This window comes from Stomoxys calcitrans, chromosome 5, assembly GCF_963082655.1.
Source record: "Stomoxys calcitrans chromosome 5, idStoCalc2.1, whole genome shotgun sequence".
In the NCBI taxonomy this organism is placed as follows: domain Eukaryota; kingdom Metazoa; phylum Arthropoda; class Insecta; order Diptera; family Muscidae; genus Stomoxys; species Stomoxys calcitrans.
In genome coordinates, this window is record NC_081556.1 from 113,274,535 (window position 1) to 113,290,435 (window position 15,901).

Below are 15,901 nucleotides of genomic sequence, written 5' to 3' on the forward strand. Positions count from 1 at the left end.
AAAATTTCTATGAAATTTTCTCTAAAGACAAAATTTCTATGAAATTTTCTCTAAAGACAAAATTTCTATGAAATTTTCTCTAAAGACAAAATTTCTATGAAATTTTCTCTAAAGACAAAATTTCTATGAAATTTTCTCTAAAGACAAAATTTCTATGAAATTTTCTCTAAAGACAAAATTTCTATGAAATTTTCTCTAAAGACAAAATTTCTATGAAATTTTCTCTAAAGACAAAATTTCTATGAAATTTTCTCTAAAGACAAAATTTCTATGAAATTTTCTCTAAAGACAAAATTTCTATGAAATTTTCTCTAAAGACAAAATTTCTATGAAATTTTCTCTAAAGACAAAATTTCTATGAAATTTTCTCTAAAGACAAAATTTCTATGAAATTTTCTCTAAAGACAAAATTTCTATGAAATTTTCTCTAAAGACAAAATTTCTATGAAATTTTCTCTAAAGACAAAATTTCTATGAAATTTTCTCTAAAGACAAAATTTCTATGAAATTTTCTCTAAAGACAAAATTTCTATGAAATTTTCTCTAAAGACAAAATTTCTATGAAATTTTCTCTAAAGACAAAATTTTTATGAAATTTTCTCTAAAGACAAAATTGCTATGAAATTTTCTCTTAAGACAAAATTTCTATGAAATTTTCTCTAAAGACAAAATTTCTATGAAATTTTCTCTAAAGACAAAATTTTTATGAAATTTTTTCTAAAGACAAAATTTCTATGAAATTTTCTCTAAAGACAAAATTTCTATGAAATTTTCTCTAAAGACAAAATTTCTATGAAATTTTCTCTAAAGACAAAATTTCTATGAAATTTTCTCTAAAGACAAAATTTCTATCAAATTTTCTCTAAAGACAAATTTTCTATGAAATTTTCTCTAAAGACAAAATTTCTATGAAATTTTCTCTAAAGACAAAATTTCTATGAAATTTTCTCTAAAGACAAAATTTCTATGAAATTTTCTCTAAAGACAAAATTTCTATGAAATTTTCTCTAAAGACAAAATTTCTATGAAATTTTCTCTAAAGACAAAATTTTTATGAAATTTTTTCTAAAGACAAAATTTCTATGAAATTTTCTCTAAAGACAAAATTTCTATGAAATTTTCTCTAAAGACAAAATTTCTATCAAATTTTCTCTAAAGACAAAATTTCTATGAAATTTTCTCTAAAGACAAAATTTCTATGAAATTTTCTCTAAAGACAAAATTTCTATCAAATTTTCTCTAAAGACAAATTTTCTATGAAATTTTCTCTAAAGACAAAATTTCTATGAAATTTTCTCTAAAGACAAAATTTCTATGAAATTTTCTCTAAAGACAAAATTTCTATGAAATTTTCTCTAAAGACAAAATTTCTATGAAATTTTCTCTAAAGACAAAATTTCTATGAAATTTTCTCTAAAGACAAAATTTCTATGAAATTTTCTCTAAAGACAAAATTTCTATGAAATTTTCTCTAAAGACAAAATTTCTATGAAATTTTCTCTAAAGACAAAATTTCTATGAAATTTTCTCTAAAGACAAAATTTCTATGAAATTTTCTCTAAAGACAAAATTTCTATGAAATTTTCTCTAAAGACAAAATTTCTATGAAATTTTCTCTAAATACAAATTTTCTATGAAATTTTCTCTAAAGACAAATTTTCTATGAAATTTTCTCTAAAGACAAAATTTCTATGAAATTTTCTCTAAAGACAAAATTTCTATGAAATTTTCTCTAAAGACAAAATTTCTTTGTAGTCGGTTCAGATTTAGATATAGCTCCCATTAAAACCGATCTCCCAAATTGATTTCTTGAGCTCCTAGAAACCTCAATCTGTCCGATTTGGCCTAAATTTTGCACGTAGTGTACTGTTATGACCTCCAACAACTTTCCCAAGTAAGGTCCATATCGGTCTATAACCTGATATAGCTCCAATATAAACCGATCTCCCGATTTGATTTGATGAAATTTTCTCTAAAGACAAAATTTCTATGAAATTTTCTCTAAAGACAAAATTTCTATGAAATTTTCTCTAAAGACAAAATTTCTATGAAATTTTCTCTAAAGACAAAATTTTTATGAAATTTTCTCTAAAGACAAAATTGCTATGAAATTTTCTCTTAAGACAAAATTTCTATGAAATTTTCTCTAAAGACAAAATTTCTATGAAATTTTCTCTAAAGACAAAATTTTTATGAAATTTTTTCTAAAGACAAAATTTCTATGAAATTTTCTCTAAAGACAAAATTTCTATGAAATTTTCTCTAAAGACAAAATTTCTATGAAATTTTCTCTAAAGACAAAATTTCTATGAAATTTTCTCTAAAGACAAAATTTCTATGAAATTTTCTCTAAAGACAAAATTTCTATGAAATTTTCTCTAAAGACAAAATTTCTATGAAATTTTCTCTAAAGACAAAATTTCTATGAAATTTTCTCTAAAGACAAAATTTCTATCAAATTTTCTCTAAAGACAAATTTTCTATGAAATTTTCTCTAAAGACAAAATTTCTATGAAATTTTCTCTAAAGACAAAATTTCTATGAAATTTTCTCTAAAGACAAAATTTCTATGAAATTTTCTCTAAAGACAAAATTTCTATGAAATTTTCTCTAAAGACAAAATTTCTATGAAATTTTCTCTAAAGACAAAATTTCTATGAAATTTTCTCTAAAGACAAAATTTCTATGAAATTTTCTCTAAAGACAAAATTTCTATGAAATTTTCTCTAAAGACAAAATTTCTATGAAATTTTCTCTAAAGACAAAATTTCTATGAAATTTTCTCTAAAGACAAAATTTCTATGAAATTTTCTCTAAAGACAAAATTTCTATGAAATTTTCTCTAAAGACAAAATTTCTATGAAATTTTCTCTAAAGACAAAATTTCTATGAAATTTTCTCTAAAGACAAAATTTCTATGAAATTTTCTCTAAAGACAAAATTTCTATGAAATTTTCTCTAAAGACAAAATTTCTATGAAATTTTCTCTAAAGACAAAATTTCTATGAAATTTTCTCTAAAGACAAAATTTCTATCAAATTTTCTCTAAAGACAAATTTTCTATGAAATTTTCTCTAAAGACAAAATTTCTATGAAATTTTCTCTAAAGACAAAATTTCTATGAAATTTTCTCTAAAGACAAAATTTCTATGAAATTTTCTCTAAAGACAAAATTTCTATGAAATTTTCTCTAAAGACAAAATTTCTATGAAATTTTCTCTAAAGACAAAATTTCTATGAAATTTTCTCTAAAGACAAAATTTCTATGAAATTTTCTCTAAAGACAAAATTTCTATGAAATTTTCTCTAAAGACAAAATTTCTATGAAATTTTCTCTAAAGACAAAATTTCTATGAAATTTTCTCTAAAGACAAAATTTCTATGAAATTTTCTCTAAAGACAAAATTTCTATGAAATTTTCTCTAAAGACAAAATTTCTATGAAATTTTCTCTAAAGACAAAATTTCTATGAAATTTTCTCTAAAGACAAAATTTCTATGAAATTTTCTCTAAAGACAAAATTTCTATGAAATTTTCTCTAAAGACAAAATTTCTATGAAATTTTCTCTAAAGACAAAATTTCTATGAAATTTTCTCTAAAGACAAAATTTCTATGAAATTTTCTCTAAAGACAAAATTTCTATGAAATTTTCTCTAAAGACAAAATTTTTATGAAATTTTCTCTAAAGACAAAATTGCTATGAAATTTTCTCTTAAGACAAAATTTCTATGAAATTTTCTCTAAAGACAAAATTTCTATGAAATTTTCTCTAAAGACAAAATTTTTATGAAATTTTTTCTAAAGACAAAATTTCTATGAAATTTTCTCTAAAGACAAAATTTCTATGAAATTTTCTCTAAAGACAAAATTTCTATGAAATTTTCTCTAAAGACAAAATTTCTATGAAATTTTCTCTAAAGACAAAATTTCTATGAAATTTTCTCTAAAGACAAAATTTCTATGAAATTTTCTCTAAAGACAAAATTTCTATCAAATTTTCTCTAAAGACAAATTTTCTATGAAATTTTCTCTAAAGACAAAATTTCTATGAAATTTTCTCTAAAGACAAAATTTCTATGAAATTTTCTCTAAAGACAAAATTTTTATGAAATTTTCTCTAAAGACAAAATTGCTATGAAATTTTCTCTTAAGACAAAATTTCTATGAAATTTTCTCTAAAGACAAAATTTCTATGAAATTTTCTCTAAAGACAAAATTTTTATGAAATTTTTTCTAAAGACAAAATTTCTATGAAATTTTCTCTAAAGACAAAATTTCTATGAAATTTTCTCTAAAGACAAAATTTCTATGAAATTTTCTCTAAAGACAAAATTTCTATGAAATTTTCTCTAAAGACAAAATTTCTATGAAATTTTCTCTAAAGACAAAATTTCTATGAAATTTTCTCTAAAGACAAAATTTCTATCAAATTTTCTCTAAAGACAAATTTTCTATGAAATTTTCTCTAAAGACAAAATTTCTATGAAATTTTCTCTAAAGACAAAATTTCTATGAAATTTTCTCTAAAGACAAAATTTCTATGAAATTTTCTCTAAAGACAAAATTTCTATGAAATTTTCTCTAAAGACAAAATTTCTATGTAATTTTCTCTAAAGACAAAATTTCTATGAAATTTTCTCTAAAGACAAAATTTCTATGAAATTTTCTCTAAAGACAAAATTTCTATGAAATTTTCTCTAAAGACAAAATTTCTATGAAATTTTCTCTAAAGACAAAATTTCTATGAAATTTTCTCTAAAGACAAAATTTCTATGAAATTTTCTCTAAAGACAAAATTTCTATAAAATTTTCTCTAAAGACAAAATTTCTATGAAATTTTCTCTAAAGACAAAATTTCTATGAAATTTTCTCTAAAGACAAAATTTCTATGAAATTTTCTCTAAAGACAAAATTTCTATGAAATTTTCTCTAAAGACAAAATTTCTATGAAATTTTCTCTAAAGACAAAATTTCTATGAAATTTTCTCTAAAGACAAAATTTCTATGAAATTTTCTCTAAAGACAAAATTTCTATGAAATTTTCTCTAAAGACAAAATTTCTATGAAATTTTCTCTAAAGACAAAATTTCTATGAAATTTTCTCTAAAGACAAAATTTCTATGAAATTTTCTCTAAAGACAAAATTTCTATGAAATTTTCTCTAAAGACAAAATTTCTATGAAATTTTCTCTAAAGACAAAATTTCTATGAAATTTTCTCTAAAGACAAAATTTCTATGAAATTTTCTCTAAAGACAAAATTTCTATGAAATTTTCTCTAAATACAAATTTTCTATGAAATTTTCTCTAAAGACAAAATTTCTATGAAATTTTCTCTAAAGACAAAATTTCTATGAAATTTTCTCTAAAGACAAAATTTCTATGAAATTTTCTCTAAAGACAAAATTTCTATGAAATTTTCTCTAAAGACAAAATTTCTATGAAATTTTCTCTAAAGACAAAATTTCTATGAAATTTTCTCTAAAGACAAAATTTCTATGAAATTTTCTCTAAAGACAAAATTTCTATGAAATTTTCTCTAAAGACAAAATTTCTATGAAATTTTCTCTAAAGACAAAATTTCTATGAAATTTTCTCTAAAGACAAAATTTCTATGAAATTTTCTCTAAAGACAAAATTTCGATGTAATTTTCTCTAAAGGCAAAATTTCGATGTAATTTTCTCTAAAGACAAAATTTCTATGAAATTTTCTCTAAAGGCAAAATTTCTATGAAATTTTCTCTAGAGCCAAAATTTCTATGAAATTTTCTCTAAAGGCAAAATTTCTTTGTAGTCGGTTCATATTTAGATATAGCTCCCATTAAAACCGATCTCCCGATTTGATTTCTTGAGCTCCTGGAAACCTCAATCTATCCAATTTGGCCTAAATTTTGCACGTAGTGTACTGTTATGACCTCCAACAACTTTCCCAAGTAAGGTCCATATCGGTCTATAACCTGATATAGCTCCAATATAAACCGATCTCCCGATTTGACTTTTTGAGCCCCTGGAAGCCTCAATGTTTGTCCGATTAGGCTGAAATTTTGCCCATACCATTCTGTTATGACCTCCAATATTTGCGTCAAGTACGGTCTAAATCAGCCAATAACCTGGTGTAGCTCCCATATAAACCGATCTCCCGATTTGACTTGTTGAGCCCCTGGAAGCCACAATTTTGGTCCGATTTGGCTGAAATCTTGCATGCGGTGTTCTGTTCCTCCCATATAAATCGGTCTTTCGATTATCCTTGTTCGGTTCTTAGAAGCTTTAATTTTGCTAATTTGACAGAAGTTTGATATGTATTGTAGAATAAAATTATACCCTTGAACTATATTTAGTTTGTATAAATTTTTAGCAGTATCCATGGTGGTGGAATCCCAAAATACAAAATTTAGCACGCATTTATTTGTTTAACATTAATATTTTTCTTTAACATTAAATTTGGGCAAAAGTCCACCCGTGTATTCTTGATGTTTTTCCGATATATTGGCTTTAAAAAAACATTTTCCAAAATTTCCATAAAAAAAATTTCTCTACAGACAAAATTTTTATGAAATTTTCTCTTAGACGAAATTTTAATGAAATTTCGTCAATAAGCAAAGATTCCACATGTGCTTCACGAATCAACACTTCATCCAGAAAAAATAACTTTTTACTGTGGTTTGCATGTCGGTGGTGTCATTGGGCCATACTTCTTCGTCGACGATGCCAATCATCACACTACCGTGAAAGTACAACGCTACCGCACCATGCACACTGATTACTTTGGCCTGAATTGGAAGCTATAGACCTGGACGACATGTGGTTTCAACGGGACAGTGTCACAATCCACACAGCACACGTTACAATCGATTTATTGAAGAGTATATTTAAGGAGCGTGTTATCTCAGCAAATTGGCTGCTTCGTTCGTGTGATTTGACGCTTCTAGACCATTTTCTTTGAGACTCCTTCTTGTACCCTTTCTTGTGTACGGAACATAGTATGCTGAGGTTCCAATCATTGGATATGTATTGCTCCAGCCAGATTGCGTAGACGATCTGATGTATATGCTTTATCAGCGTTTCGGCTGCGGCCTTAAATAATTCAGCTGGCAATCCGTCGGCTCCTGCTGCCTTGTTCTTTTTCAGCCAAATCACTGCTAAAGGCACCTTGTCCAGACTACGTGATACACGTTTAACGGTATCATCAGGGATTGCTTCTGTGGTATACTCATGGCCACCATAATCGGATGCCAACAGCTTGGAAAAGTATTTCTTCCATATCCTCTGCTCACTATCTGTGTCTGTTACCAGATTTTCTTCTTTGTCTCTGCAATTGGATGTGACTGCACCAAAGCCATCTGTTTGATGTTTGATTCTTTGGTCAAATTTCTGGACTTCATTCTGGCTCCTGGATATTTCGATTCGGTCACACCAAAGTCATCGGTTTGATGTTCGATTCTTTGGTAAAATTTCTGGACTTCATTCTGGTTCCTGGATATCTCGATTCGCTCACACTCACCATAGGATGGGGGGTGTACTAATTTCGTTATTCTGTTTGTAATACCTCGAAATATGTGTCTAAGACCCAATAAAGTATATATATTCTTGGTCGTCATGACATTTTAAGTCGATCTAGCCATGTCTGTCCGTCTTTCCTATAGTCCGTCCGTCCGCCTGTCGAAAGCACGCTAGCTTTCGAAAGAGTAATGCCAGACGCTTGAAATTTTGCACAAATATATCTTATTAGTGTAGGTCGGTTGGGATTGTAACTGGGCCATATCGGTCCATGTTTTGATGTAGCTGCCATATAAACCGATCTTGGGTCTTGACTTCTTGAGCATCTAGAAGGCGCATTTCTTATCCGATTTGGCTGAAATTTTGCATGAAGTGTTGTATTATGACTTTGAAAAACTGTGCTAAGTATGGTTCAAATCGGTTCATAACCGCCATATAGCTGCCATATATACCGATCTTGGATCTTGACTTCTAGAGCATCTAGAGGGCGCAATTGTTATCCGATTTGGCTGAAAATTTGCACGTGATGTTTTGGTATCACTTCCAACAACTGTGCTAAGTATGGTTCAAATCGGTTCATTACCTAATATAGCTGCCATATAAACCGATCTTAAATCTTGACTTCTTGAGCCACTAGAGGGCGCAATTCTTATCCGATTTCGGTGAAATTTAGCATGAAGTGTTATGTTATGACTTCGAAAATCTGTTCTAAGTATGGTGATATAGCTGTCATATAAACCGATCTAGGATCTTGACTTCCTGAGCATCTGGAGTGCGCAATTCTTATCCGATTTGGCTGAACTTTTGTGTTATGAGTTCGAAAAACTGTGCTAAGTATGGTATATAACCTGATAAAGCTGCCATATAAATCGATCTGGGATCTTGACTTCTTAAGCGTCTACAACGGCTTTTCCCATGACATTAAACATACATGTCAAATATAGTCCTTATCGATCTATAGCCTCATACAGCTCCCATATAAACCGATCTCCCGATTATGCTTCTTGACCCCCTACAAGGCGCAATTCTTATCTGAATGGACTGAAATATTACTCAATGACTTCTACTATGGTCTTCAACATACAACTCACTTATGGTCCGAATCGGTAAACAATTCTTATCCATTATTCTTTGTTTGCCTAATGAGAGATACCGCGCAAAGAACTCAACAAATGCGATTCATGGTGTAGGGTATATTACACGCTCTTAATTGTTCTTTCTGCGGAATAGACGTTTCTGCTCCCTTATTTTTTCCCGATACCTCTCCTTCGCCTGGCGTGTTGCATGCTTGCTCCGTATGTCGCATTCTTGGCTTCAGTGGCTGTTTGACATTGCTGGTTGTACCATGGAGTGAGCAATGTTTTACCAATGCGCTGCTATACTATCAGGACAGACTGTACTTTCTTCAAGCAATTGGGTCAGGCGAATATATGAAGTATGTCAGCTTCCATGCAGCGTCAGATTGCACATTTCTTTCTACGGTTAAACGGGAATGAATCTTTGCTGCAACAAGGCAATAATCCAACTCGATGTTTGCTCCTCGGATCGATCGTATGCTTCGTCTTCCACCTAATACAGCATGATTATTTTTTGTCTCGTGTTTTGATCTGAGGACAGCCATGTGTCAGTGTGAATTCTTCGATGTTGGAATCTGGTGCTGCTTATTTTCATGTCCCTTGCCGCGGGGAAGTCCAGAAGCCTGAGTCCATTAGCGGAGGTTTTTATTGTGTAGACAAAATTTTCTGACTGTTGGACCAATGATATTTTCCTTCCCTATTTTGGGACTAAATTCTCCTTGAACGGTTTTATTATCGTAGAAATATCTTTGGTCTGCTCGTCCTTATCGTCTGTTGGGGCATTGCAAATTGCAAATTTTGCCCATGAATATTACACTAAGGAACAGGGGCTAACTTCTCACATATCAATGAGTGCAGTCCGATTCAAGTTTAAGCTCAATGATAAGGGGCCTCCTTTTTATAGCCGAGTCCGAACGGCGTGCCGCAGTGCGTCCCCTTTTTTGGAGAGAAGTTTTACATGGCATAGTACCTCACAAATGTTGCCAGCATTAGGAGGGGAAAACCACCGCTGAACATTTTTTCTGATGGTCTCGCCAGGATTCGAACCCAGGCGTTCAGCGTCATAGGCGGACATGCTAACCTCTGTGCTACGGTGGCCTCCACCGCATTGGCACAAATAATGCTGATGTTGAAGAATATGGTCTATATACGAATTGTGACTAGCCTGCCAGACATTCCAGATACGCAAAACATGGTCCTTAAAACTTTTGCGAAGGTCGACAACATTGGTTCGATCCTAATAACATTTTCTTCTTTGTTTCTTCAAAGTCAACCCAACTTTTCATTGTTCTATGGGTGAACTCACGGCTGTAACATGCCTTTTTCTGGGTGATGAGTAACTAAACCGACGTCTCAACCAAGCATTTTGTAGTTGTATGCTGTCTTTAACGGATGTTAAAGATATCTACCCCAGATGACACCATGAAAAGGTTTGGGTCCATTATTGATATGAAAGAAGACCAAGATAAGCATGGGTTTTGCCAAGTCAAAACCAATCAGAACAGTTGCTGGGTATTCAACATCACCAAGATGTTGCTGTTGTTGTTGTCGCACATCAATATTTGGTGGTGTTACAAATGAATGATTAGATTAATATCCACCATAGGCTAGGGTGGTGGGTATAAAAACAGGTGCAGATTTTCACTTTCCTTCTGAACTCTATACTCACCATACCATAAAAACAAATTTGTTGCAAATTCAATCATCCGTTAAGTTTTCCTTCGTGAAAATTAACACAGTTGTGGAAACTAAGCCACAATTATGTGTGAAAAGCTTAGATTTATATGCCTATCATCATTTTATATTATTATCCATGCCATAGACGACCCATTGTTTATTCCATTGTCTCTGTGTGTGCGTTTGGCCCAATATGTTATCTCCAATCATATTGCCATCATTTGTCTAAACTTTGCAATTTAATATCCTGTTGAATCACCATGAATGGGATTTTAAAAACACATCAAATTAACATAACAATGACAACCAAAAAAAAAAACAAAAATTATTATCAACCCCACCTCCATAAGAAACCCAAATAGCCATGGCATAACTCGGCAACCGCACATACTTCTACCTTTATATTGAATGTAACGGTTTTAAAATGGCATTTTATACGTTTCGAATGCTATCATCCGCATCTCACATAGGCTGGTTGTGTTATGGGAAAGGGCATCGTCATCGTCATCATCATATCATAATTTATCATAACCATAAAGACAAGAACGAGCTTATCACTTTTAATATGAGCGTAAACTTGTGATTTTCCCATTAATTTTGTGTTTAAAAAATGTCGTTTGGTAATGCATAAAATCCTTGTCTCTTCGTCCCTCCTGTCTGTCTGTCTGTGACATATGCACCAAAGGCATGTTGTACAGTAGCTAAAGCAACAGAGCACCTTTATCCTCTGCGGTAGCCCAGGGCTAGGAGCGTAGAATGAGTGATACACATATCTTGGCTTATCCAAAAAAAAATGAAAACTCTTAGAGGATTGCCATATTATGCAACTTTATGGAGAATATACGCCAGTGAGGTATGTTAATTGTGGAATTGTTAAAGATTTAACATCGTTAAAGATTTGTATTTAACATCGAACTGTCTCTTTCAATTTTTATCAGTAAACCCAAAATTTTCATTATGGCAAAGTACACGAACGAACAACGCCTGCAAATCATAAAAAATTATTATCGAACGTACCGAGTCGCTACTTTAAGACAGTTTATTATCTTCAGTGACGAAGCTAACATGCGCAAAATATGCCTTATTGGTCGGACGAAAATCCACACGTGCTTCAGGAATCAACATTTCATCCACAAAATAGCGGAACAAACTTCTTCTTCGAATACTTCAATCGTCACATTACCGTAAATAAGCAAAATATGCCTTATTGGTCAGATGAAAATCCACATGTGCTTCAGGAATCAACATTTTATCCACAAAAATCCACGATTTGAAGCGGTTCGCATGCCGGCGGTGTCATTGGGCCGTACTTCTTCATCCACAAAAATAATTGTTTGATGCGGTTTGCATGCCGGCGGCGTCATTGGGACATACTTCATCTTCGAAGACTTCAATCGTCACATTACCGTAAATAAGCAAAATATGCCTTATTGGTCGGATGAAAATCCACATGTGCTTCACGAATCAAAACTTCATCCACAAAATAGCGATTTGAAGCGGTTTGCATGCCGGCGGCATCATTGGGCCGTACTTCTTCATCCACAAAAAATAACTGTTTGATGCGGTTTGCATGCCGGCGGCGTCATTGGGACATACTTCTTCTTCGAAGACTTCAATCGTCACATTACCGTAGATGAACAACGCTACCGCACCATGCTCACTGATTATTTTTGACCTCAAGTTGAAGATATGGAACTGGACGACATTTGGAATCAACAGGACGGTGCGACAAGTCACACTTTACAATCAATTTATTGAAAAGTAAGTTTGATGAGCGTGTTATCTCAATAAATGGTTTGGTCGAATGGCCGTCTCGTTCGTGCGATTTGACAACTATTTTCTTTGGAGCTACGTCAAGTCTTTGGTCTATGCCAACAAGCCGACGACGTTGGTAGAGCTCAGAGCCAGCATTGAAAGGAAAATAACGTTTTGGCTGCAATGTGTGGTCGACTTATCGAAAACTGGGTCCAAAGTATTAACAGATGCAAACGTGCCCTCGGTGGCACAAAGTCGAGTTCCATTCATAAATGTTTTGATTGTACTTGAAGCCGATACTAAAGTTCTTGAAATATCTCAAATGGTCTGCGTTTTCGCGGTATATTCGACATAGGTACGACCTACCAATGAATGGCCCTTAAAGCCTCCACACCTAATATGGCCAATGGGTTATTCTAAACAAATGACGAAAGGTGTTCCATAGTGGTTGGTTTTCGTAGTTATCTCTGGCTTTCCTTTTCCATTGCAAAAATCTTCGATTATTGCGCTCGTCACGAAAGAGAAACAAACAAACAAAAAATTGTTAAGTCCTTATTGGAAAACGCTTTACTCGAGCCCGAAGTTCAGAGATTTGCAGATCTTCTTTGTATCAGATGCAGGTACTCAGGTTCCGTATTCTAAACGAAGATTCAAACCACTAGAACCCCAAGTAGTTCAGGACTGTAGGCTTCTAGTTGAGATGTGTCCTGTTTTTTTTTTATGTCCTCACCTCATCCAACAGGTTATAGTATTTCAGGTTAAACATGGAATACCACTTGTAAACCCTCCGCAATATCGACTAATGGCTATGCCCTCTAGGTAGTCATATTACGATATCGACGGGTGTATGGATATGAATAAAATGTAAATAATTATATGAATAACCCGATGGGAAGAAAAGTTTCATTAAAGGGATGATAATTCATTTATCACCATAAAGGAAGTGAGATGTTAGCGAGATCGTGTGTTAAATTTCAAGGCCCTAGGATGTCCGGGCGGCTTTTGACAGGTCACGACGGTATTTCGAAAATTTGTTGGATCTGCCAAATATACGTTGTGATCCGATTTCCAAAAATTTTAATACCCACCACCGAAGGATGAGGGAATATTTTGTCATTCCGTTTGCAACACCTCGAAATATCCATTTCCGACCCTATAATGATATATAATCTTGATCGTGGTAAAATCTTCAGGTGATCTAGCCATGTCCTATTGAAATCACGTTATAATCTTTAAAAACAGAGATATTGAGCTGAAACATTGTACAGATTGTTTTTTTTTCTTTGTCCACAGGCAGGTTAATTTCGAAGATGGGCCATACCGGACTAAATCTTGATATAGTCCGCATATAGACCGAACTGCCGATTTAAGGTCTTAGGCCCATAAAAGCCATATCTATCATCCGATTTTACTGAAATTTGGGACAGTGAGTTGTGTTAGGCCACTCGGCATCCTTTTCCATTTTTGCCCAGATCGGTCCAGATTTGGATATAGCTGCCATATAGACCGATCTCTCGATAGAAGGTCTTGGACCCATAAAAGGTGCATTTGTTCTCCCATTTCGCTGAAATTTGAAATAGGGAGTTGTGAAAGGCCCTTCGACATGTTTTTTAAATTGCCCCAGATCGGTCCAGATTTGCATATAGCCGCCATAAAGACCGATCCATCGATTTAAGGTCTTGGGCCCGTAAAAGTCGCATTTATTGTCCGATTTCGCCGAAATTTGGGACAGTGAGTTGTGTTAGGCCCTTCGACATTCCTCGTTTATTTGGCACAGATCGGTTCAGATTTGAATAGAGCTGCCATATAGACAGATCTCTCACTTTCGAGACGAGCTTAATGATCGGATATTGTTTTTGCAAATGGAAAGCCAGAGATAGCAACACACGCACCAACCAATATGGGACGTGTTTCGTCATTTAGTTAGAATAATTCATCGGCCATATTAGGTGTGAAGGCTTCAAGGGCCGTTTGTTATAAATACCACACTAACCACGCTCCACAACCCTGTCCGTTAGCTGTACTTTTCCCAATGCATTTGTTTTTGTGTAATGCCAGATTTTTTTGCCTACACAATTACACTACTCCCATGTCATACACATAATTATGTGCATCTCTTGGAAGTTGTATTGATGGCTTCGAACGCTAGACAACGGCAATGGCTCTCGCTGTTGTTCCGTTTGCCCAGGTTAAAATTGCGACCGGACTCAGCAGAAGGTTTTTTTCTTTTCATTTTGAAGTTTTTTGCCTGTTAGGGCGAAGATAATTTAATTTTACAAATTTTATTTGCTTCTCTTTCGAAACAATGATCGAAACAAAAATTGTAGAATGAAATAATCTTCAGGCAAAAAACTTAAAAGTTAGGGTTTTTGTTTTTTGATTCCTGATTCTGATTCTCTTTTTTTCGGCATTTGGTCATTCTGCTTGGCACATATGGAAGTATCCATTTCCGACCCTATATAGTATATATATATATATCCTTGATCAGCGTAAAAATCTAAGACGATTTAGCCATGTCCGTCCCTCTGTCCGTCTGTCTGTTGAAATCACGCTACAGTCATTAAAAATTAAGAGTTTTGAGCTGAAATTTTGCACAGATTCTTTTTTTGTCCATGAGCAGGCTAAGTTCGAAGATCGGCTATATCGGAGTATATCTTGATATAGCCCCCATATAGACCGATTCGCCGATTTAGAGTCTTAGGCCCATAAAAGCCACATTTATTATCCGATTTTGCTCAAATTAGGGACTGTGACTTGTGTTAGGCCACTCAATATCCCTCTTCAATTTGGCCCAGATTTGGATATAGCTGCCATAAAGACCGGTGTCTCGATTTAAGGTCTTGCGCCTATAAAACAAACGCACTTATTGTCCGATATCGCCAAAATTTGGGACATTGAATTGTCTTAAGCCCTTCGATATCCTTCATCAATTTGGACCAGATCGGTCCAGATTTGGATATAGCTGCAATATAGACCGATCTCTCGATTTTAGGTTTTGGAACCATAAAAAACGCATTAATTTTCCGATATCGCCGAAAATTGGGACGGTGAGTTGAGTTAGGCCCTTCGACATCCTATTTCAATTTGGCTCAGATCGGTCAGATCTCTCGATTTAAGGTTTTGGGCCCATAAAAGGCGCATTTATTGTCCGATGTCACCAAAATTTTAGTCTTATGCCCTTCGATATCCTTCATTAATTTGGCTCAGATCGGTCCAGATTTGGATATAGCTGCCATATAGACTGATCTCTCGATATTAGGTTTTTGGGGCCATAAAAGGCACATTTATTGTCCGAGTTTGCCGAAATTTGGGACAGTGAGTTGTGTTAGGCCCTTAGAATTCCTTCATCAATTTGGCCCAGATCGGTCCGGATTTGGATATAGCTGCCATATAGACCGATCTCTCGATTTAAGGTCTTACACCCATAAAAAGCGCATTTATTGTCCGATATCGCCAAAATTTGGGACAGTGAGTTGTGTTAGGCCCTTCGACATCCTTCTTGAAGTTGGCCCAGATCGGTCCAGATTTGGATATAGCTCCCATATTGACCGTTCTCACGCTTTAAGGTTTTGAACCCATAAAAGGCGCATTTATTTTCCGATGACGCCGAAATTTGGGACGGTGAGTTAACTTAAGCCCCTCGATATATTTCCGCAATTTGGCCTAGATCGATCAAGATTTGCATATAGCTGCCATATAGACCGATCTCTCGATTTAAGGTTTTGGGGCCATAAAAGGCGCATTTATTGTCCGAGTTCGCCGAAATTTGGGACAGTGAGTTGTGTTAGGCTCTTTGACATTTTTCTGCAAATCGGCCCAGATTTGGATTTAGCTGCCATATAGAGCGATATCTCGATTTTAAGTCTTAATCCCACAAAAGGCGCATTTACAATCCG